Source organism: Crocodylus siamensis, chromosome 7, assembly GCF_052110815.1.
Source record: "Crocodylus siamensis isolate JL-2025a chromosome 7, ASM5211081v1, whole genome shotgun sequence".
NCBI classification, from domain to species: domain Eukaryota; kingdom Metazoa; phylum Chordata; order Crocodylia; family Crocodylidae; genus Crocodylus; species Crocodylus siamensis.
In genome coordinates this window covers 69861584-69886256 of record NC_143401.1, presented here as the reverse complement: position 1 = coordinate 69886256, position 24673 = coordinate 69861584, and the positions used below count along the sequence as shown (strand labels likewise).

Sequence of the window (24673 nt, the reverse complement as noted above, 5' to 3'; positions counted from 1 at the left end):
CCCATAAACAATCTGCAATTTTCTTTCCTATTTCCAAATGATTCCTGTTTCTTCACCAACCTTAAATGACTGGCAAACGTTACCAAATGGGGCCCTAAACAGTTCACCCAGAATGCCTCTGTCATCCCTCTCCCAGCCCGTTGCATATGATTAGTGGGGCTCCACCCTCCATGAGGTGGAGTAAGATTAGGTGGCACTTAGGCTCACATACGTATACATTTTTGACAATCCTAGGACTTGTTTCAAGAACACCCAGGTCCATCCAGGTAAGGGGGCTAATTAGCACATGGATCCCTTGTGGGGAGTATCTAGAGTACACATATGTACTGAACAGTGATGAGCTCTGGGGTAACCATGGCTTGAAATGCTGTTGACTCTGCTGAGGCCCAACTCCATGGTAAATCATGAGCCTTTTGGCTTTGGACTAATATCAAGCATAGCTTCTTGAAGGGACTAAGCATAGTCTATGCCTACCTAGCAAGCAAAACACCATGACCATGGAGGCAGTCTTCCTAGCTGCACCGGGGAAGACCGCTCTCCTGGCATGGCGATAGACCTCCCATTTAGCTGCTGACATGGGAAGGTCTTGGCTTTAAGCCCACTTTATGGATATCAGAAACTCCTCCCTGGCTTGTCCCTGAGGCCTCACAGCTGAGGGCAAGCAAAACTTGGGGGTATTTGAACCCCAAGCCTCTGGGCTTGGGCCTGTAAGTAGGATGCCCACCAAAGGTTTTAGGAACATCTGAAGCCCCAGATGGGGGTGGAGGATGTTTGCCGGTAGTAGGACCACTTATGATTCTGGACTAATTTTTGGATTTGGAATTTGTTTTGGCTGATTTGGCTTGGAATATGGAAAGTTAAAAAAAAGTTATATATAAGTAGATACAAAAGTGCTGCTTAAAAATATTTATGGAGTACAGTATGCATGCTAAAACTTATGGCAGTTCCAAAAAAAGGTAAAATGCATTAGTACTGGATGAACTAACCCTGTGGGTCTCTGTAGTAATTTGTCTACATGGCAAATGATGCTTACTTCAAAGTCAGAGTTTTCAAATTTGCCTCACTTCCATGTGCTCAGGGAGAGTAGGGTCTGACAATAAAGAGATGTAGAATGGGCTGCAGGGGGAAGAAGTTGGTGGGAAGAGACTACATGAGCAACCTGACCACCTCCTCCCCAGACTTATTTTCTTTTCACTGCTGCAGTAGTGGGAAGGGGACAAATTCAAGGCAAATCTTCAATAACTAGATTCTATACCTGAAAAATTATTTAAAATATTAATATTTCATATATAAATCTAATTATTGGGGGATCATCTTATATTCAGGGTAATCTTATATTTGAGTAAATACAGTAGATTACAAGTACCCTGAGGCAAGGACTATTCCGTGTTTGTACAGTGACTAGCATAAGGGGTCCTAGACCATAACTGAGGCCCCTGTGTACTATGATAATATAAATAAATTATAACATAATTATTGTTTTTGCATCAAAATTTCTATTTATGTAGGACAAAGCTACATCCAGTTAATCTCAAATGAAACTTAGTATCAGAGATTCTATGAACCCCAAATCTGTTCAGCAGCTGAGCAAGAATCAAGTTTTTTCATTTGTGTAGGTAAGGTAACGTGAACTATTAGCAGAAATTAATAGACAAGAAACTCCACAGGTTTGTAATGCACTAATATTACTAGAAGTGAAGGTAGCTACTTATACAGTGTTGACCCCATTCATTACAGAGCATGAGAACAGAATCATGGGTTTATTTGGGAACAGACTGGAGTGTTAAAACAGAAGCTTTTATAAACAACCCTGTCCCTCAACCCCAACCACCGGCGACACGCGCAGGTCCATGCGCACCCCCTAGGATTGGCCATGCCTCCCTGCAATTGGCCTCCACCAACACTGCCAGCAGCATCTGCGGACAGTCATGACTTGCCACCCCCTGCCGCCAATGCTACCAGCAGCATCTGTGGGCAGTCACTGCTTACCACCCCCCACCCGCCAACACTGCTGCAGCCACCTGCGGGCGGTCCCCGCTCATCCCACCCTTGCTGTTGATGTCACCGTGGCCACCTGCAGGCAGTCCCTGCTCACTGCTGCCATGCCCCTGCTGCTGCCACCACCACCATGGCCTGTACCCCGCCCAGCCTCAGGAGGCATGAGGCATTCATGACCACAACCATTCTTGAGACAGGCCCCCATACATTCATGTGAGCAAAGGGGGTGATTGATTTTTACATTTTTATGTTCTTTTGACTTATGTTCTTTTGCCAGGGGTTCTGACTGGCCTTGGAGGTGAGGCCAGGGCCTGTGTGACCAAAGGTGCTGGGAGGGGCAACACTCAAGAGGGGGAAGAGTGCAGGGTGCTTGGCAGCCCAGAATGAGGGCAGAGTAGGCTGCCTGATTAGGAGAGATCTAGTTGAAGTCCAGACCAGAGGGTGTTGGGGCTCAGTGTGAGGCCTTAGACATTAAGAGCTTAGATGCCATCTGTGAGGAATGGGGTGTCATGCTGGGGAGGTTTTGGAGCCGGAGATAATTCCCCCTGGCATCAGGGTGCAAAAATGAGCAGCCTCCTGCCTAGTTAACACCATAATTTCTGACCTAACTGCCCGCCTCTCTCACCTGCCGCACCATCAAGGTGCAAGCAGGTTAGACAAACACTTAACTGGGATGATCCTGACTTGAGCAGGTGGCTGGACTAGATAACCTCATGAGGCCCCTTCCAGCCCTACTTCTCAATGATCCTATGGTTTTCCTACCACTGTTGCAGGTCAAGATTAGGGACAGTGAAAGCTGTAAATTCTTAGTTACCTTCATCTATCATGCATGTTCATTTCTTTAAAGAAAGCAATGGGAGCAGCAGCTGCTAGAGGTAAGGAAGGGGGAAAGAGGGAAGAGCCGTTAAATTGTAAGACAGCGACTATCAAACTGAATTTGATTCATTGCAGCAGATGGTTTAAAGAAAGAAACTGTTTTATATCAACTGGCCACCTTAATTAGTTTTCATTTTCATTTGGATGCATCAGATAACAAAGTAGTGATTTAGCTCTTCTGCCTAGGTGTTGACATGTAGTATTAAAATCAACAGTTCCTAGAGGAAGTCTTATGGTATACCCCTGCTGGTAAAAGATCTGACAGGATTACTGTAAATCTGCTTTTAAAGTAGAAGAGTACTTGTAAAAATATTTTAAAGTCTGAATAGATTTTTCCCATTAATAACAAAATAAAGATCTATTGGACAGACTACGGGGCAAAAAGATCATCAGGAAGATAACATGAAAGATTTAGTTTTAAAAGCTGATATTCCTTCCTTACCCTTTAGCCATTTTTTATACTAAATGAGGTCAAGCTGCTAAAGTATCTGGAGAGCATGGGAGGAAGCATTAAATGAAGAATTATGGCCCAGATCTCAAGGCAACCAGTATCTTTCATTTGACATTTTCCAAAGAGAGTCAAATAGCATTAGAAGTTTGATCTGGTGAAAACATAACTGAAGCGAGTCACAAAAGCTCAGCTTGCTTGATTTTACTAAGATTTTAGTTCACATTTCAACTGTGAACCATTGCTTTAAAAGTCTTAAATAAGCAATTTTTAAAACAAGTAGCAATGAAGTATCTACTAACTGAGGCTCTAGATGTATTTATAATGAATAAAATATAATTTGACCTAAAACATTTGCCACATACCATCAAAGCTTGGCTGTATCTAAAGTCAGCTTTCATATACCACAGTACAAAGCACAAAACAAAGAGCGCATGCAGACTTGAAACATCCATAAACAGTTGCCTAACCAATATTTCTGGCAACACCTTCAATAATATGCAGCCATTAGCAAACTCTGAACAGACAATTAAATAAAGAAACCAAATAAACTTTTCTTCCTTCAGAAATAAAGCAATACAAATGCTGCATCAGCTACAGCAGTATGTATCAAATCACTACAACCTCTCTCACTCCCCATTATGGTTATAGTGGTGGAGAGGTGTGGTCAAACAAAGGAAAGAAAATCCTGCATCTCTATCAATAAACATACTGCTCTTCCTCTTTATCGGCACTGAGCCTTCTTGGAGTCTTGAGAAAGTAGGCTCAGAGCTGATTGGTGGGGCACAAGGCTGCAAGGGAGCCTATTGGCTCCTATGAACTTAATGTAAGGGCTGATAAACCCTTTGACAATCACTGGGGGCCATTCTTCATAGAAGGAAAAGTTTCTTTCTCCACAACTCACTTGGGTTTTGAACCGCTGCCCATCATGATTGAATAGTAACTCCTTCCCTACCAAAACTTTTTGACTTTTAGCACACAGCATGGAATTTAAGCATTTGTGATAAGTGGAAGATGGTAAAGTTCAATCACTATCTGCATTCAAAGAGTCTCCATTCTAATAAGTTTTCTACTTGATTATCAAGCTGGTAAGTATTCAAGCACATAGGACAACATGTCACATACTGTAGTTAGCTAATTAGTTTCTTTAGTAAAGCATGATTAATCAAGAACAAATGTCATGAAAAATTATAAAAATGCCATTCTAGCTATCAAAAGTATTCAGCTAATTTTATATTCCAAGTCTGTAGCTTTCTATGATTGCTTCTTAAATAGCATATTTTGCTGATTATAACTGTTGTCCTCAGTGGAATGTGTATTAAAATAAATGAATATAAATGAAACAAGAAATATTATATGCATTGACTATTTGCATTTATAAGGTCTGAATATGGATAAAACAATGTGTCATGTATTAAATATAAAAAATGACAATTTAACAAAAACTGCCATACTGCTATTATGCTTTTGCATCAATAATGCCTATTTGGCATTTAAAAAGAAAATCAGTTCATTCATTCACAGCTGATGTTTGGTCAATAGTTCTAACTACCAAGATGGCCTGGGCTAAAGGAAAAGTCTGCTCTAGATTTCTAGTCATTGCAAAGACTCAGGATTGGGGGCAGGACAAGTGCTGAAGGGTCAAGTTCATACAAACTAATTTTCAGGGAAAAGGACCTTATTTATTTGTGGGAAGGAAAAAAAAATCAGTAAATAAGCTCAACATGCTGGAAGACTGTCTTAAAAAGGTAGAAGTGGGTTCTAATAGTTCCTTCTCTGAAAATACCTGAAATAAAAGTTCGTAACATGGAACTGTGCTAAATTCTTAAGTTAAAAATACTGAGGACCAACTATTAGGGGTGGGTGATCCATAAAACTGACCATTTTGTCATGAAATTGGTTATCTGTGAAATGTGGGACTTACAGCTTGTGGTAAAATTGGAACACTGAATTCTAAAGGAGAAGATATAACAAGCAGCTCATAATGCTCCCAGATAGGCTTAAGTTGCCTCATATCAACAGACAGGTAAGCTCAGTGGAAGATATTTAAAAAAAATGTTTCTCATAAATAGGAAACATAAATATGCACTGTAACGGATCCCAACCTGGAATGAATAAACTAACTAGCACTGGCTTAGAAACACAGACATCTTATTTCAATTATACTATGTATTTAGTAATTGTTCTTACATTTTGACTTGCATAATAAAACTTGTGATTACTAACATCTTCATATCTGAGGCTAGTTCCCACTTCCAATGAACCCCAGAATGAGAAACTCCTTAAACCAGATGCTTGCCTATGGGCTTAGCAGTATAAATTGTGGGAGGGAAAATTCAAATAGCCCCTGCAGGGACTACCACCCACCCCTGTAAGGCCCACATGCCCCATCCCAGCCCACTGATTGCTGCTCCACCTGGCCCCATCCCCCACCAGCTGCTGCAGCCCCCCAATGGCTGCATCTCCACCCCCCCAATGGCTGGGGGGGGCTCCAGGACCTCCTCGCAGAGGCCCCCCTGGCAGCACCGGGCAGTGGGGGCAGGAGGGCCTGGGCTGGGGCCCCTGGGGCTGTCCGTCTGCCCCGTGCTGTGTGGGCAGGGCCCCAGTGATACAGATCGTAGCTACAATGGGCGATAAGTACCTAGGGGGGGTTGGTCTTTTTTTTAATGGGGATGTTGGGGTGGGGGGAGCAGGGATTGGGTGGCTGGGGGGGGCTGGGGCCAGGCAGGACAGGGATCGGGAGGGTCAGGACTGGGGGTTCCTGGGGCTGGCCATGAAAGTGATTGAGGGCCTTGGGGGGGGCTGGGGCTGGGGCCAGACAGAAAAATGATTGGGGGCTTTGGGGGAGCAGGTGGGGGATGGGGCCGGGCAGAGCAGGGATCAGGGAGCTGGGGGAGCTGGTTCCCCCCATGGTCCCCTCCCTCCTCCTCCAGCTGTCCCCAGACCCCTTACTTACTGGCACTGGAGCCCTAACACTGAAGCACTTGGCCTCCCCTGCACCAGGGCAATGAGGACCCAGCCTCCAGTTGTTTCAGGGCACAGTCTGGGACCATGCCCTGCCCTGCTTTTTTAAACTCTGTTTTTTTTAGGCCCCTGGATATCCAGGGGTCTAATTTTCTCCCTGCACTGCAAGTTTGCAGTACAGGGAACATTTTTTCATTCCCACACAAACCTCTTGCCCCATCTCAAAGATTTATCATGAATAGGCAGTTGGTCCAATAAAAGATACGATTCCAAAAAACCCTCACCTCTTGCATAGTTCCTGGATTATCACAGCTACAACATCACTCTAACTCTGTTTTCTAGTATGCTTTTAAGGATTCAAAATGACAAACAAAGTTATAGTTGCAAGTTAGTGTGTCCTTAGAGTTTTGGCTGTTTTCTGTACGGGATCCAAAATAAACCTCTCTCAAGAGCACTGTCACAACCTAACAGTATCCATAAGACAACAGAAGATAAAAAAAGTTGAGTGTGTACATGTGATCAAAGAAATGAGCACATAGAATATAAAACTTACCTAATATCAAATTCTCATTTAAAATGTATATTTTCCTACCTAACCCAGTACCAAACCATCACAAAATGAATTTGTATATACTAAGAAATTATATATTCACCACACTTTATCTGTTTTACTATAATATAATTTGAAAGGTAGTAAGTATAGGTGTATATATAAATAAATAAATAAACCTGTGCGGTATCTAAAGACTTGCTATTGTATTTATGGGAATACTCAACCTTAATTTTTACTATCATTAAGTCTAGTAAATCACTTCAGAAGTAAACTTTGTACATAGAATTACTTTCCTGAGTTTATTAATTCTGCTGCTTTTGTATATTATGTCATAATTCAAATCAGATCATTAATTTAAATAGCATAGGATAAATGGGCTTGCCTGTAATCTACTTCATCTTTATAAATAAGTTATCAAGAATACTTGATAATATGAGACTTTAATAGCTACTAGGTGAACATTCCAATAAAAAATAGGTAGTGCTGTGGGGGGATGTGGGAATGCCAGAAGGGAGGAATAGGCTGCAATTGGACCTAGACAGGTTACAGGGGTGGGCGGGTGAGAACAGGATGGGTTTCAACACTGACAAGTGCAAGGTGCTGCACCTGGGGAGGAAGAACCAGCAGCATACCTACAAGCTGGAGAACTCCCTTCTCATCTGTGCAGAGGCAGAAAAGGATCTTGGAGTCATCATTGATGCCAAAATGAACATGGGCCGGCAGTGTGGGGAGGCAGTCAGGAAGGCCAACCGCACCTTGTCATGCATCCACAGGTGCATCTTGGGCAGGTCCAAAAAGGTGATCCTCCCCCTCTATGCGGCACTGGTCAGGCCACAGTTAGAGTACTGCGTCCAGTTCTGGGCACGGCACTTCAGGAGGGATGTGGACAACATGGAGAGGGTCCAGAGGAGGGCCACTCGCATGATCGGGGGCAGCAGGGCAGGCCTTACGGGGAGAGGCTGAGGGACCTGAACCTGTTCAGCCTCCACAAGAAAAGGCTGATTGGGTATCAAACTAGTCAGGGAGGACCAGCAGGCACTGGAGGAGTCCCTGTTCCCCTGAGCACTACCAGGAGTGACTAGAAATAATGGTCACAAGCTGGCAGAGGGTAGATTTCAGCTGGATATCAGGAGGTGCAACTTCACTGTCAGGGCGGCTAGGATCTGGAACCAACTTCCAAGAGAAGTGGTGCTGGCTCCTACCCTGGGGGTCGTTAAGAGGAGGCTAGATGAACACCTTGCTGGGGTCATTTGACCCCAGTATTCTTCCTGCCATGGCGGGGGGTTGGACTTGGTGATCTGTTCAGGTCCCTTCCGACCCTATACTATGAAACTATGATGTTTTCAGTACAAAGGAACAAACCAGTAGGTTTGCTTGAATTTTTTAACTTTTTCCCTGTATGAATCATAGAAATTATGGGCTGGAACGGACCTTGAAAGATCATTGAGTCCAACTCCCCTGCTCTAGACAGGAATACTGCTGAGAACAAATGATCCCAGAAAGGCATCTGTCCGGTCTCCTCTTGAATCAAAATTATATTTCATATATGATGTTGCTTAAATTCTGGAATTATGACGTAGAGCCTTCACACAGTTTACATTTTAGGTTTTCAAAAGGCTACATGAGGAAGCTTGCATTTTTCCCATTCTTTCCTTATGCTTATAGTTAGTAGGGTTTATTGTCTGTCACAATTATGGCCAGAGTTTTTCATTTCTGTCTAGATTCTACCAATGCCCATATTAGCCACTAGGAAAAAGCATGGGACTCATTGTTATCAAACTGATGGATCTTGATGGTGGTATGTCAGTTTTCCATGTCACCATCTGCTCCAGCCTATGTATCAGTGATACAAGTACCTAATAATGCTGTATCTTAGGCCTATGTCTTTACATACTCCTCCCTGGTTTTCATTTTAACAAATTAACTGGGTTTTTTTGGTTTGTTTTTTTTTTAGTTGCCAACTTGCAAATGCAGGGAAGGTATTCCAGAGGCAAATTCCAGAACACCAAAATGCTAATCAGGGAAATGAAATGGCAAGCTAAGAAACAATGAACATGGAATATCAGCTGACTTTATTTAGCTACTCTAAAATAGTAGTATAACCGACTAAAGGTTTCTCCCAATTTATATGGGTTCCATATGTACGAATTCACTCTCATATGATCACCCTTTTTCTACCCAAAATTCCTTATATGTGAGGTAAATTCTGTGATTGGGGCTCCACTTCTCCCCACTCACCGCAACCCCTGGACTGTGTTGTACTGTGGTACAGGGGGGTGGTGTCAGCTGCTCCCGGAAAGGACGACTGCTGCCACCTTAGTCGGGGGGGCACATTCCCCCCCAGCAACCAGTTAGTGACCAATCTTGCCAACTGAGGGGGTGGCCTTCCCACAGCCAATCTCGGCAACCAGGAAGCAGCTGCGGCATTTGTGGAAGTGGCTGCGGTGCTCCATCCAGCGCTCCCACTCCTTGGCCAGTGCTTGCAGGGGGGGCACCGGTGCTTCTGCCTGCCCTCTCTGTCTGTCACCTAAGTGGGGAGTGCAGCCTGTCAGGAGGTGCACCAGTGCTCTCAGGGGGTGCATGTGCAGAAGCCTCCCAAGCACTTCCCAAGCACTGCCCTGGGAGGTTCGAGGCACGATGCAGCCCAGTGTCTATAGGCAGCTGGTGTCAGCTGATCCTACAGCCACTACAGTAGGGACTGGGGGGAGCGGGTCAAAGCGGAGGCCCAGGGCTACACCAGGCAGCAAGCCGGCAAGAACTGTGAGTGGGGTGTGGGGACACGGGACAGTGGGGCACAGGGAGGGGGGACTAGTGCTACCCCAAAATTGACTGTAGCCCCCCCAACCTGCCCACTAAGTGCTGGGGAGAGCCCAGAGGTACTTCTGGCCCAGAGGTGCTGCTGGCCCAGAGGTACTGCAGTGGCAGCCTGTTGTTGTTCTGCGTGGAGATCCAGGGGCTGACGCCCCCCACCAGGAAGAGCCCAGTACAGTCCTCCAGCCTGCAGCCCTCCTGAGGCATGTAGCAGCATGAACCATGCCGCCCCACCCCGTGCCCACTCACAGTCCCTGCAGCTTTGCTCCCTGCTGCAGCCCCCAGAGCTGCTGATGACCTGTGACATACCCCTCCCCTTGCCCCTTCCCTAGTCCCAGCCTTATTCCCTCCTTCACCACAGTGGGAATGTATCCCTATATGTCCTATTGTAAACTGGGTTTGCTTTATGCAAACCATTCTCTGGGAACGCATGGACTGCATAAATCAAGGGAAACCTGTATTGCATAAGTAGCGTGAATTACATGTAAATGATTAGCTAGTATTCATAACTATTTTTATCCATCATCATGAGGATGCAGTGCTTGGGTTGCAAACTGTTTCTATTTAAAACTATATGTGACATAAGATGCCTTTTATACCTCAAATTCTGTTTGTACAAAACCTAAAAGAAAATGCACCCTATTGAGGCTTATATACACATACTTAAACAGCTTTAATTGATGTAGAAACAGTTTTTTTAAAGTGTAACAACTGCAACTCAAATGCCGAATCATCCCTGATAATGGGTAATGCAACAAAATGGAAACAGTGAAGAACCAATATTTCAATAAAGCAAAAAAATTAGAAAAAATAGTTTTGGGTAAGATGATTTTTTTTCACTGAATTCCTAGGTTTTTAAGCACTTTTTAATCTTTATATTTCAAATTTAAATTTCATTACTAAGTCATATTTCATTTAAAGGCATTGAAATGAAATATTTTGACTTCAGAATGAGGTTTTTTCCCCCCCAACTAAAACATTCTGTTAAAATGAACACAAAATATTTCTGACATTTCAAGACATTTACATTTCTTGTGAGTTAAAAATTTTTGCTTAAAAAGAAAAAAAATTATCCAAAAAATTTTGACTAGCTCTAAAACTGAAGTTCACTCAGTTTTTGTAGTCCAGCTGGGAAAAATGCACTGGGCAAATTTTTGGACAACACCAAGTTATGGGGATGTGTGGTCATGCTTGAAGAATGGCTACAGATACAGGCGGACCTAGACAAGCTAGCAAGTTGGGCGGATCGGAACCTGATGAAGTTCAACATCAAGAAATGTAAAGTGCTCCACCTCGGGATGAGCAACCCCCAACACACCTACAGGCTTGGCGGCACTAAACTGATTAGCACCATGAATGAAAGGGACCTGGGGGTAATAGACCACAGTATGAATACGAGCTGCGATGCTGTAGCCAGTAGGGCAAATAATACTCTGGCATGCATCAATCAATGCATCTCCAGCAAAATCAAGGAGGTGATTCTTTTGCTCCACTCAGCACTGGTGAGACTGCACCTGGAGTACTGTGTCCAATTCTGCGCACCACACTTTAACACAGGCATGGACAAGCTTGAGGGAGTCCAAAGAAGAGTCACCCATATGATCAAAGTCTTAAAAAGCAAGCCATATGAGGAAAGGCTGAGGGACCTAGGATTCTTCAACCTGAGGAAAAGAAGGCTGAGAGGGGACCTAGTAGCAGCTTGCCACTACAGGAAGGTAGTACATCAAGGGCTCGGTGAGCAACTGTTCACCAGAGCACCTGAGTAGAAAACCAGGAGTAATGACCACAAACTACTGGAAGATCGATTCAGGTTCAACATTAGTAAAAACTTCTTCACAGTCAGGGTGTCCAGACTGTGGAATAAGCTCCCTCCAGTGGTGGTGCAATCACCTGCCATGGAAATCTTGAAGAGGAGACTAGACAGTCAGCTTGGTGGTGTCACCTGACCCCCAGTTATCTTTCCCACTTGGTGCAGGGGGATGGACCCTATGATCTTCCGAGGTCCCTTCCAGCCTTACCATCTATGAATCTATGAATCTGTGTGCATGCATGTCCGTTGGGCACAAAATGTACGCATATACTATTAGAAACCAAAATTAAATGGATTTCCAGGGGAAACAGAAGCTATACTAAGTAGCAAGCACTTATGAAAATGAAACACAAATTCTTAGGTCTCTTAGATACTTTTGAAAATTTTACTTCTGGCTGACTTTTAAGATGCGGTTGGATTCAGTTGTCACCAATTATGAGCCACATGTATGTGTCATGTAGGGACTTAAACAATGGACTAAGCAAGCACAGCCAAGATGTCTATGAGTGCCATTCCACTAACGTAAACACTAACACTCTGGTCAATGGTGGCCATGTCTACATGAGACACTGACTGCACAGTAGCTCGTTACTACTGCGTAGAAGTGTCACGTGGCACAAAGAGTGATGCAAATGACTGCACAGTAGTAATGAGTTACTGTACAGTCTGCATCCCCAGAAAGCTGTTTGGGAATGCTACTGCACAGTAACTCTAGTTACTGTGCAATCATTTAGTACTTCTGTATGCAATTACTAAATGACAGCACAATAACAACTGTGCAGTTTGTGTCCTATATGTCAGTGTCCTACACAGCCAGTACGTCTAAATAATAGACCTGAAATTAAGTCTCAAATCAAGTGTTCAGCAGGTGACAGCTAAATAGGTTTTAATCAGATAGGAGACCTGATCCCAACTGAATTCTTTGAAAAATGACTTTTCTCAATAGAACAGAGATTTACTTTTATAGGGCCAAGTGTTCCTTAAAACAAAAAAATCCAAGAAGTAATCTTTCTTCTACACCTCAGACCATGAGAATTTCTTTCTTTTAATAGACTATACCACCCACATATACATGCTTTTTTTTTTTTGTCTGAAAGGTCTCCAGTAATATCTTGGTAGACTCCCATCACCACACCAGTAACTTGAAGATTCTGCTGCTCCCTGCTCAGCTTTCCTCAAGCTGTCTAACCTTTTCCTTCCTATGTGGAATGCAGTCTAGGGCTGGGCCATTCCAGGTCATAAATTTATTATTATAGACTCTTCAAGCACATCAAGCACACTGGGATATTTTTAGTGCAGGACTGCAAAATACATATTTTAGAGAAACTGCAACTTGGTCCAAATCCTAAAATATAAAGACTATCTAAATAGTATTTTCTTTACTACTGAGCGTATATTTGTTGTATGTTGTAAACCCAGTTCCTGCTTCAGAAAAATTACTACAACTTAAATGATACTAGGGTGATTGAGAGCTTACAAATGTGGATTTAGCCAAGTGCAAATTGTTCTAAAGGAGTCATCATGGGTGTAACTGTTTTGGCCAGAGCAAGAGATCTGACTAGCATGCCAGCTTCTCCAGTTCTCACATTACCCTAAGAGAAAATGAAAAACAACTGAAAAGAACTCCTAATGCTGAGAGTAGTTAACAGTCAACCAGCTTGCTGCAACCAGCTTATACAACTGCAGCTTGCAAGGATTACCTTCCAAAAGTAATTTTTTCTTGCCTGTTTGACTATATGAAATTAAGTCCCTATAAATCCTGCTGTATTGTCTGTTGGAGATGCATTTCCCAATATTAAAACAGGAATTTGGCAATCTCCTCTTTAAAACTTGTATTTAAGGAATCCTTGACAACAGACATGCGATCAAAAAATTCTTTTTGTAGACTTTTTCTGGTTTCCCCTGTGTCTAGCATGCTGTGTCTAGTTTCAATAGGACCATAGAGAAGTCTGTCAGGAACTGTAGGGCTTAGCTGAACCAGGACCGTCTAGGGAATGCAGTATGAGAAAATATCATACTGAGTAATTCTCTCTCATATTTATTTTCACCTTCCAGGGGAGGAAAAGTGATATTCAGACACTGAAGGCATGCCCAGTGGCTTGAAAATACATCCCTTCTTAATGTAGTTATGCATAGAAGACTCAAAAAAAATCCAGACAGACCTAGCTGAGGGATGCCTATAAGTGACAATCTCAGAAAGACTCCCTCACACAGGTCTTCGCTTACCACCTTCTTTAAATCTATTTAAATATATAATAATTATGTACTGTTTCTTCCATGGAATCCAGTACTTTTCATAATTATCCTGCATTGCATTAACTGTAAATCATTAAAAAATATCAAGTGCTTCAGAACCAGCTCTTTCCAGAAACAATAGGTAAATTTACAAGTACTAGTGACTAATTTTTGGCTGGTACCCATTGACAACCGACAGAGGAAAATGCTGTTAATACCAGCTCCAGTTATTTTCAACATTGGCAGAGACTTTCAGCTCCTGCAGGGCTTTTCACTGCTCCATTGTTCCATTTTGTTGTTTTAATCTTGGTATCATGTGTTTGTCAGTAGTCACTCAAAAATCAAGGAATCTGACAAAGATCTGCTTCATTCAGGGTCTCAGTTCTCATCAGGATTGCATAATCTGGCTTTCTGCACATCTGACAGCGAGTTCCACCTGGCTCTTTCAGAAGCCCTTAAAGGTTCAACTCCTCTGATTCTTGTCTCCACATCAATAAGTAGATCAAGGATGAATAAGAGAAAAGTGCATATGATTTAGTCAGATGGAACTGTTTTGATGCCTCAAAGGATCTCTGAAAGATGACTAGACACGTCTAAGATTCTATTCTTCTGAAAGTGATGGCTAGGAGAGACTTGAAAGTTTTGCAGTCTCGCTAAGACGGGAACTGCACAAAACACTGAGGGATTTTTGCTTCTGCAAGTCAGATGTACCAGACTAAAAAGGAGAGTGAATTTGCTTTTAGTTTCATTCATCATCTTATAGACAAATTAAAAAGGCACACATTTACTGGAAATCTTTTTCCTTCCACATATTAATTCCTGTTCACAATTAATCTATAATTCTACTTATCTTGTACTACAGACTACAGATTTGTTTTATATGAAAGACTGGATTTTCTGGGCTGCTGATTTCCCATTGACTTCAACATTTTTCAAAAAATGAACTGTTTATATGCATTGTTTAGTAGATTGACATTTCTGTAAAATCATTTTAATAAGGCTTTATTCATATGCAGTAGAAAATTGCAACTAGGGTATAATTGAGCAGTAACTTTAGAATGAATACTGACTAAGGGAAAATAGCTAATTTTAAGGTATTTAAAGTTTAATTTCCCTGGTTGCTTGTTAAAAAACTATAAAATGTATAATCTAAAAAATCAGAAGCAAAAATGGCTGTATGGAAAACATAACACTTTATATTTTTAAATAATTAGAGATGAAAAGAATAGATTATTTGAGTTTCATCCAAATTTAACTAACATCTGTATTATTATTGAAGTAAATAAAACTAATACCACTAGTAGGAGGAAAAAAAGCAAAAAGCAGACCCTTTTATTCTCATCTATATGGACATGTGCAGAGAAAAATAGATCAGAGGACTTTATTTTATAAAGTATAGCTGAAACAATGCATCCCATCCCACTGTACTTTAGCTACCATTCAGCTGGGTGTCATTCGCTTGTAACACATTTCTTTAATCATCTTTTAGAGCTGTAATATATAAGCAAATGCTACAGAAGCTGATCTAGAGAAAGAGTGAATTCCTGGCCAAATGCCCATTGGCCTTATAGACCAGGATGTCACTTTCCAAAAGACAATATATTGCTTTTATTTCTTACAGAATATTTATTAAGAGGATAATCTTTTACTGTCTTACACATTTCTCAATTTTTTTAAGTAACGGTTTTACTTTCCATTTATTTTATTTTTATAATACTTCTTCAGAAATGCCAGTTTTCTAAACTTCCTGATTTAACAGTTTCAGCTATTGGCATTTTACAATTGTATTTTCTGCCTATAAGCATATATGGATTACAGATGTTTCCTCTAAAATAGGATATTTCACCTGTTGTAAATATTACACAATTTGTTTTTTATTTTTTTAATTTCCAAAGTTTCTTTGTGCTCTACACAAAATCCAATTTAAATGTATCTGTTTAACTCAAAGTCACCATACAAAAATATTCAACACACTGCTATCATTGTTTTAACTTATGCCATCTAGCAGTATGCCATCTTATATTAAGTCAAACTGGAGAAAACACTTACATAGCCTTCAGTGTAATTTGAGAGATACAGAAAGTTGACACACTGGTTGTTCTTATTTAAGTTTACCTTAAAATAGATGCTGGTGGGAAAGAGAACCTGATTCAGGAACTAAATCTACACTGCAAAGAGTAGCACATAGAAAACCGTTTTGTGGGGTATGTCTAAGAACTTTATACTCTGCATTACTAAGTTGATAAATATTTAAAAGACACAAAATAAGTAAAACACACCATTTAAACCCCACCCCCACAATAGCCATATGTTTGTTCTTTATTGTTTAAACAGCTCACTTCCTCTACATTGACATTTGATAAACCAGTTGATTTTATGCTTTCATCCTCTACCATATCATTTTATAATACCTCCATATGGGAAGTAGAAGTACTTTCACGATTCAAAAAAATGTTTTACTGGTTATGATAAAAGCAAATGAAACTACACTAGTGGAACAAACTTCCCCACAGAACAAAAGTGGCTTGCATGTTGATATATAAAGCTATTTTATGCAATCCCAGGACTCTCAATAAGTAACTTAGGACAGAGGTTCCTTGTTATCACAGTCCTTATTATTTGACCTTGTTACCCAGTGTCAACACAACTGAGATATGAAAATGTTTTCTATTACATTAGGAACACACTGGTGTTGTCATTAGTACATATATATAAACTGCATTGTCAGAGCAAGGACGCTCCTATTAGTATACATTGGAAAATTCATCCCCATAAAGTGCAGATAGGTCAGTTGTGGTCTACTGCTTCTGCGAGGGACCTACCTGCTGAATACCAAGTATAAACATTTATGGAACTTAATAGTTTAGAACATAAAACACAGCTTTGACATTAACTGAAATATTAATTTAATCTGATACTTTCTTTTGCTCCATTATGCTTTATGCACAGCGGTGCTCTTACACTTGTTTGTATCTTATGGTATGTAAATATAAACTCTCTGACTGGAGCATTTAACAAAGCAAGAGAGATTTCACTGAAGTACCTGTAACTACAAATACACTATTTTCAGGTAAGTTTAAATGAAAGGCAATAGCAGCAGAAGTATTCACAAGCATCCTCAGAGTTTAACTAAGTAATATAAGCTTGTGAAAGAGTATGCCAGGCAAAGTAAAGCTTCCATAAAATTATTTGTATTTACACAAAATATTTGCCAAAGGTTTCCTTAAAGAACTCAGTATGAGCTAAAAAGCCAAAGATATGCACTTCCCTTACTGTAGGAAACTGCTTATCCATTGAGTTCAGTAGAGTTGTTCCCATCTTTATATTAATTCCATTGCTAGGAACTGGCAAATAAATTGTTCAAAATATACTGGCATTTTCAAGAGCACAGAAGATGTGGTAAGGAGCAGTAAATGGGAGTATCAAGGTTATGTCCGCTCCCTGTAGTAGAAAAGAATAAACATCAGATGTACCCTTCTGTTAAAGGGGAGACAGAGTACTTGGATGTATATGGCCGAGTGTAGACGAAACAAGGGGCATGTCTGCACAACACTTTAAAGAGGGAAAAATGCTTTTGCACTGCTTTAATGGTGTCAGTGTTTGCAAGTGTCAGCAGTGTATTATGCATTAATTACAGGCACTGTAGCAAATTCAGCAGTGTAATGTGCCTTAAATGACTTGGGGCACAGCAAAATAAAGCTCCTCAAAGTTTAGTTTGCTGCTCCTACAGCTGTGGAGCGAAGCACTGGTCTCCATGCAGCTGGAAGCTCTGCAGGCAGCCTGGCAGCAGCCTAGGAAGGCAGGCTCTGCCCAAGACAAGCAGTGAGCCTGATCTTTTTTTTTTTCTCCTAGAGCCTGCCTGCCTGCCTGAGCTGCGCAAGAGCCTGGTGCTTCCCTCCGCAGCTGCACTACTTCCTGGGACCACCCAAGCTGGGTGCCTGGGGTGGGTGCCACCTGGGGGGGGGAGGTGCTGCTGCCATGGAGGGAAGCACCAGCCCTCCCCCCCACAGCCCAGGGACCACCCAGCCCTCCAGCAGCTTGCTCCCCCTTCCCAGCTGCAAGAAAGGCAGGTAAGTCAGGGGGGTGTATGCACAACATGGGGGTTTAAAAGGCCCTACATTGAAGCAGTGCTTTTAAAAACATACTGCTTCAATTTAGGGCCCCCGTTTTGTCTACACATGCCCTATGGTGTTAATCACCCTACCTTTACAACACTATTATTAATGACAAAGGGGTTTCTGCTATTGACATATTAAGAAATATTCCTATCATTGATCATGAATATTCAGTTCCTCAAAAATAATTTAATCTAAATAAACTGGACTCCTGTAATGCTTACTATTTGTAATAATTTTAATCAGGAAAGAATTTATAGTTACAGAAGAGATGAGGAAACAAAGTGATTGATCTTGATATGGGCATAAATGTAGGGCAGAGGAAATTAAAATGCAATTGGAAGCGAGCAAGAAAAGATGGAGGTGGCTTTTATGGCTAAATTTAAAACAAATTTCAAGCACCAAAATGCATAGATAGATTGGCAAGGATCACAGCACAGTTTTAGTAGCTTCACATTATGATGCTACATAGCACCTACAGCACACATTTCAGAATCTCACACTTGTTACCCAAGATCAGTTAAAATCCATTTTATCTCTATTTTCATCAAAGTGATCTGACTTGGGCACAGAATACATACCAGAGACACTGACTTTTGAAAAAATGCATCTCTTAACAATTTCAGCACAAGTAGACTTTGGGAGTAGTTACTTATTACCCAGTTTCACCACTGTATGGCAACAGAGCAGATGCCCTACCTCCACCAGATCAGGAGGTTAAGATAATGAAGCTTTCTTTAAACAGCCAGCAGAAGTTTCCTGGTCACAGATCCTGGTTCTCATGGGGGACTTCAATCACCCTGACATCTGGGAGGGCAATACAGCAATACACAGATAATCCAGGAAGTTTTTGCAGAGTGATGGGGACAACTTCCTGGGGCAAGTGTTGCAGAGGCTAACTAAGGGCCATGATCTTCTTGACCTGCTGCTCACAAACAGGGAAGAATTGGTGGGGAATGTAGAAATGGTTGGCAACTTGGGCAGCAACAACCACAAAATGACTGAGTTAAGGATCCAAAGGAAAGGAAGGAAGGAGAACAGCAGACTTCAACTCAGTCAGGGAACAGATGGGCAGGATTCCCTGGGAGGCTAGTCTGAGGGAGAAACAAATCCAGGAGTGATGGCTGTACTTTAAAGCGACCTTACTGACGCCACAGGAATGGACCATCCCAATACACAAGGAGACTAGCGGGTGTGGCAGAAACCCAGCTTGGCTTAGCAGAGAACTCTTCAGTGAGATAAAACATTAAAAGGAAGCTTACAAGAAGTAGAAACAAGGACAAACAACCAGGGAGGAGTACAAGAGTGTTGCTTGGGCATGCAGGGATGAAATCAGGAAGGCCAAAGCACAATTGGATTTGCAGCTAACAAGGGACATGAAAGGTAATAAAGGTTTCTACAAGCATTTAAGCAACAAGAGGAATATCAGGGAAAGTGTGGGTCCCTTACTGAATGGGGGAAGCAACCTAGTGACAAAAGATGCAGAAAAGACTAAAGTACTCAATGGCTTTTTTGCCTCAGTCTTCACAGGCAATGTCAACTCCCAGACTACTGCACCTGGCAGCACAGTTTGGGGAGGAGGTGGTGAAAGAACAGGTAAATGACTATTTACGGAAGCTGTATATATATAAATTCAGGGGGCCGGACATATTGCACCTGATGGTGCTGATGGAATTGCCATTGTGATTGCAGAGCCACTGGCCATCATCTTTGAAAGCTCATGGTGATCAGGAGAGGTCCCAGACAACTGAAAAATGGGAGATGTTTTGCCCAGATTTTAAAAAGGGAAGAACAAGGAACCAGGGAACTACAGACTGGTCAGCCTTACTTCAATCCCTGGAAAGATCATAGAGCAGGTCCTCAAGGAGTCCATTTCTAAGAACCTGGAGGAGAAGAAGGTGATTAGAAACAGTCAGCACATATTGTCAGGCGCAGGCGTACTCAATTGACTCAGTGTCTAGCTGGCAGCCAGCATCAAGTGGATTGCCCCAGGGGTTGGTCTTGGGCCCAGTTTTGTTCAATATCTTCATCAGCAACTTGGAAGATTGGATGGAGTGCATCTGTAGCAAGTTTGCTGATAACATTAAGCTGGGGGAGTAGTAGATATACTGGAGGGTGGGTCAGCATTCAAAGAGACACAGACAAACTGTAGGATTGGACTAAAAGAAGTCTCATGAGGTTCAATAAAGATAAGTTCAAATTTCTGCACTTGGACAGAACAATTCCATGCACTGCTGCAGGTCTGGGACTAACTGGCTAAATAGCAGCTCTGCAGAAAGAACCTGGGGGTTACATGCCAGTAGATCAAGGGAAGCGATTCCTGAATTGGAATCCCCTCTATTCAGCACTGGTGAAGCCACATCTGAAGTACTGTGTCCAGTTTTGGGCTTCCCGCTAAAAAAAGGATGTGGACAAATTGGAGAGAGTCCAGTGGAGAGCAACAAAAATGGTTAGGGAGCTGGGACCCATGACTTGAGGAGAGGCTGAGGGAACCGGGCTTATTTAGTCTGGAGAAGAGAAGACTGAGGTGGGATTTAACAGCAGCCTTCAACTACCGGAAGGGTGGTTCCAAAGAGGATGGAGCTGGACTGTTCTCAGCGGTGGCAGATGACAGAACAAGGAGTAACAGTCTCGAGTTGCAGCAAGGGAAATTTAGGTTAGATATGAGGAAAAATTATGTCATGAGGAGGCTGTTACCCAGACAGGCAGTGGAATCTTCATCCTTGGAGGTTTTTAAGACCCAGAAAGACAAAGCCTTGGTTAGGATGATATAGTTGGAGACAGTCCTGCTTTGAGCAGGATGTTGAATTAAATGACCTCTTGAGGTCCCCTCCAACCCAAATTTTCTATGATTCATAGTTCCCTAACCCTGGCAACTGCAGTAGCTGTTCCTCAAGTGCCCAAGAAAGTTGAGAAAGTGTACTTGGTACTCAAAAGTCATCTACCATCTCTCTAATTAGTCAATTAAAAGAGATTACCATTTGGCATTTTACTACAGGTGTGCATCCAGAGGTAGATCCAGGATTTTGTTAAAGGGAGGGGGAGGTGCAGGAATAGTGACTGCAGGTATGGCTGCACCCCTGCTCCCAGCTCCCCTTCCCCAAACTAAGGTGGGGAAGTTTTCTAAGTACTCCAAACAAGTAAGAAACTTTCTTCCCTTCCCCATCTTGGTCCCTTCTTCCCCTCCTTTCCAGCTGCATATCCCCTCTTCTCCCCTCTCCCCCTCTCTCACCCAGTGTTGCCACTGTCCCCACTGCTACCAATGAAGCCCTTTTCCTCTTTCCCTCTTCCCAACTCTCTGGCTGTCAAGGAACAACACTGGAAAAAGCCATGGAAGCAAAACCTGCCTACTGCCATCACTGCCACTGTCCCCATCTGAGCCTGGCTCTCCACAGAACCTGGCCACTGCAGGGCAAGAGTAACTCTGGAGCTGTCCCACCCGAGGCAGCTAGGGACAGCAGCAGTAGAAGTAGTGGTAGAAGTAGGAGGAGGCGGTCCAAGGGTAAGGAATTCTTACTTGCTTCAGGGACTTCTGAGAAGTAACCTGGGAGTGCTGCTCCTGTGGTGTTGATGGAAAGCAGTGTGCATCTATGCCACTGCACCCCCTCTCCCCCCGCATCTGTCCCTTGTAGATTCAATGACAACTGATGCCACTCTGCTTTAGGAAAGTGCAGCTATGTAATTTTACCTTCTGTATTACCTTGCTGAAAAAGTGTTGTTTTCCCCTTTGCTTTACATCCTATATTGCCACCAAATAAAAAATAAGACATGCTGATAAAGTTAGGATCCTTAATGCAATCATACGGTTTTACTATTAATGATTTCTTACAAGGAAGATGACCTTAAAAAGACTGAAGCTGGCTCATATAACTATCCATATTTTGTTATGCCAACTGTCTATGCTCACATAACTCTTTGTAGTAAATCACAAAACTGACTGATAAAATATCCAGTGTAATGACATGCTCCCCTATAAAAAAATATTTTCAATTTAGAATTAGAATGGCAGGGTGAAGTTTAGAAAGCCTGCCTCTCCCTCTTCCTTTCTTCCACCAAAACACACTAAGACAACTGAAGTGTTATTCAATAGCTACAAACAAATTTAGTTATTTTGTTTAAGATTAGAGTCCAGGCCCTTCAGGGCCCTCGTGAGGTTGTTTTTCTCTGACTGGTAATAAAGTGTGTAGAGACAAAGGGGGCAACATAAGCCAGTTCTGATGAGACAGTCTACTATAAAGCACTAAAAATAATTCTTGTGTTAAAACTTAGTACAGAAATATAGCAGGATTGCTTTTATTACTTTAGTTTTGTTTTTATTAGTAGCAATAACAATACTGAGGTAGCACTCTTGTTGTATACCCTGTGCACTTTGCAATTTCCTTTCATCCTCCTACCCAGGTTTTGGTAGAATGTAGGAACATCTCTCAACAGTTTAGGTAGGCTTAATGCTATTGTGTTTTATTAAACTCTTTTTTTTAGGAGATAACAGAAAACTGAAAAGTGAAAACAGCCCCAGACCCCGGGGCCCACCCCCTGTGTGTCTCAGGGTATGGGTGTAAGCACTGTTCATTCATCCCACGCTTACCCACCACCAGGACTGGGTGCTCAATCCCACCCCCTAGTGTTGGAACCATGGCACTTGAATGCCTAAAGGTGAGCGTTGTACCCGGAATGCTGTGGCACTATCTGTGAACACCTCTGACCTGAAACAATTGTGAACCAATTTACAATCCTATTTGGGAGCAGTCTGGTTGTTACATGTGTCCACGGTCTTAAAAACTCAAGTCTCCAACTTGGTTGCTCACATGTACTCTGTAGCCATGATGAGCTAATGGCCTGTGCTTTCTGCACTGAGTAATTAGGATTTTCTCAGCAGCTGTATTCGGGAAGTGCTCAACAGAAGAACCCTCCACCCTGCTACAGATAGATGCAATGTTTATTATTCATCTAAGTGGTTACTGAAATCATACGTCTTCAGATAGTTATACTGAGCATTAGTTCAATAACCTCTGCAGCTAAACAAAATCAGCCACAGTAAGTACTTGGACTGACTGTAATGACATGCTCCCCTATAAAAAAATATTTTCAATTTAGAATTAGAATGGCTGGGTGAAGTTTAGAAAGCCTGCCTCTCCCTCTTCCTTTCTTCCACCAAAACACACTAAGACAACTGCAGTGTTATTCAATAGCTACAAACAAATTTAGTTATTTTGTTTAAGATTAGAGTCCAGGCCCTTCAGGACCCTCGTGAGGTTGTTTTTCTCTGACTGGTAATAAAGTGTGTAGAGACAAAGGGGGCAACATAAGCCAGTTCTGATGAGACAGTCTACTATAAAGCACTAAAAATAATTCTTGTGTTAAAACTTAGTACAGAAATACAGCAGGATTGCTTTTATTACTTTAGTTTTGTTTTTATTAGTAGCAATAACAATACTGAGGTAGCACTCTTGTTGTATACCCTGTGCACTTTGCAATTTCCTTTTGTTCTCCTACCCAGGTTTTGGTAGAATGTAGGAACATCTCTCAACAGTTTAGGTAGGCTTAATGCTATTATCTGAACTATAATAATAATAATTTAAACACCCAGTGCTGAGGCTGATATCTACACTTCCCATAGCATATGGATTTCTAACACATAGTGGAGATAATACTGACTTCAGTGAAGCAAACTCACCACCATCACCCTAAAGTACCTCTGTTTTCTTCCAGCACAGTCAGTCCAAGTACTTACTGTGGCTGATTTTGTTTAGCTGCAGAGGTTATTGAACTAATGCTCAGTATAACTATCTGAAGACGTATGATTTCAGTAACCACTTAGATGAATATAAACATTGCATCTATCTGTAGCAGGGTGGAGGGTTCTTCTGTTGAACATTTCCCGAAGGCAGCTGCTGAGAAAATCCTGATTACTCAGTGCAGAAAGCACAGGCCATTAGCTCATCATGGCTACAGAGTACATGTGAGCAACCAAGCTGGAGACTTGAGTTTTTAAGACCGTGGACACATGTAACAACCAGACTGCTCCCAAATAGGATTGCGAATTGGTTCACAATTGTTTCAGGTCAGAGGTGTTCACAGATACAGTGCCACAGCATTCCAGGTACAATGCTCACCTTTAGGCATTCAAGTGCCATGGTTCCAACACTAGGGGGTGGGATTGAGCACCCAGTCCTGGTGGTGGGTAAGCGTGGGATGAATGAACAGTGCTTACACCCATACCCTGAGACACACAGGGGGTGGGCCCCGGGGTCTGGGGCTGTTTTCACTTTTCAGTTTTCTGTTATCTCCTAAAAAAAAGAGTTTAATAAAACACAGTAGCCTGCACCTGACCAAACTCTGCAGTGTGCTTGCCTGACCTTGAGATTCTGGGCGGTGGGGGAAGACTGCTGGACCCATGTGTTTGGATTCTCAGGGGCTAGGCAGGCATTATAAGGGGCCACAGTTGAATAGGGATTGAGGACACATAAAAGTTTTACTGAACAAGCAGTACAAGTGATCTTATTGATAAAAAGTGCCAGCAAGGGAGGGGAAAAAAGGGTCCAAAGAGTTCTAGCTGTGTACCAGAATGGGCAGTTACAAGGGGCAGGTGTGGGCAGGAGGGGGAAGTTAAGAAGCTATGTAGGATAAAATTCCTGGAGGACTGACATTGTCATGGCATGTCTGATGTCAGCATACAACACTGACCCAGTTCACCATGAACCACATCAAAGAGTTCTTATTTTTCGAGGTACATTTTTCACACATTCTAGTCAACTTTACACTGGTTTAACAGGCATGTGCATCTGTCCATGTCAGGTTTAAACTTCATTAAACTGGTCAAGTGTTGTGTGTGTTCATTCCCCGAGTTACCAAAAAAGCCAAAC

At 42.2% G+C, this 24673-nt stretch overlaps 1 protein-coding gene across 3 annotated transcripts in view; it reads right to left on the bottom strand.

Annotated features, from left to right (window-relative positions):
• The window catches only part of LOC149859956 (heparan sulfate glucosamine 3-O-sulfotransferase 1-like), a 121470-nt gene that overhangs the window by 72018 nt on the left and 24779 nt on the right, over positions 1 to 24673 (bottom strand). The window contains exon 2 of one of the 3 annotated variants that reach the window (XM_090058333.1): positions 19639 to 19693. The exons of the other annotated variants lie outside the window; for them this stretch is intronic. The gene's annotated coding sequence lies outside the window, so the exon portion shown is untranslated. The remainder of the gene's footprint in view (positions 1 to 19638; positions 19694 to 24673) is intronic. 3 annotated transcript variants of the gene reach the window in all.